This window comes from Antrostomus carolinensis, unplaced genomic scaffold, assembly GCF_000700745.2.
Source record: "Antrostomus carolinensis isolate BGI_N321 unplaced genomic scaffold, ASM70074v2 scaffold9281, whole genome shotgun sequence".
Lineage (NCBI taxonomy): Eukaryota > Metazoa > Chordata > Aves > Caprimulgiformes > Caprimulgidae > Antrostomus > Antrostomus carolinensis.
This window is the reverse complement of record NW_010293440.1, coordinates 1-491: the sequence shown is the minus strand read 5'-3', so window position 1 is coordinate 491 and position 491 is coordinate 1.

Below are 491 nucleotides of genomic sequence, written 5' to 3'. Positions count from 1 at the left end.
TCCTGGCTCTCACAGCTGTACATATACCCCATTTATACAAATTTCTGCGTGACGGGTGCTCAGTGAACCTTCTAGCTCACAGCAACCCCAATGCAGGTACCTGTCCTGGCTGAGTCCGTGGCTCGAGGTTTGCACCTCAGGTCCCCCAGCAGACCCAGGCACTGTTTGTCCAGCACTTGCTTTTGTTTTTATCCTGCAAACTTTCTTTCATGGCTCCTGGTCCAAACCAAGCAAAGCTCAGGGCTGTGTCAAGAAAAGGGAGAAGCCCACAGCAGCGTGCTGGGGCTGGGAAAGAGGCTACAAACCCGTTCTGCACCGGTGCTGCCAGGCAAGCTGCTTTTGCTTAGTAAGAAAATAGGTAAATTCTTATTTTTAGTTGTAACAAGACATCTGTCGTTTCGCCTTAAGTACCAAGGGGCCCATTGTCTTTACCTCGTGCAAGTCCAATTACTTTGTTATAAACTCTGCGGGCCTTACTAATGACTGTGCCC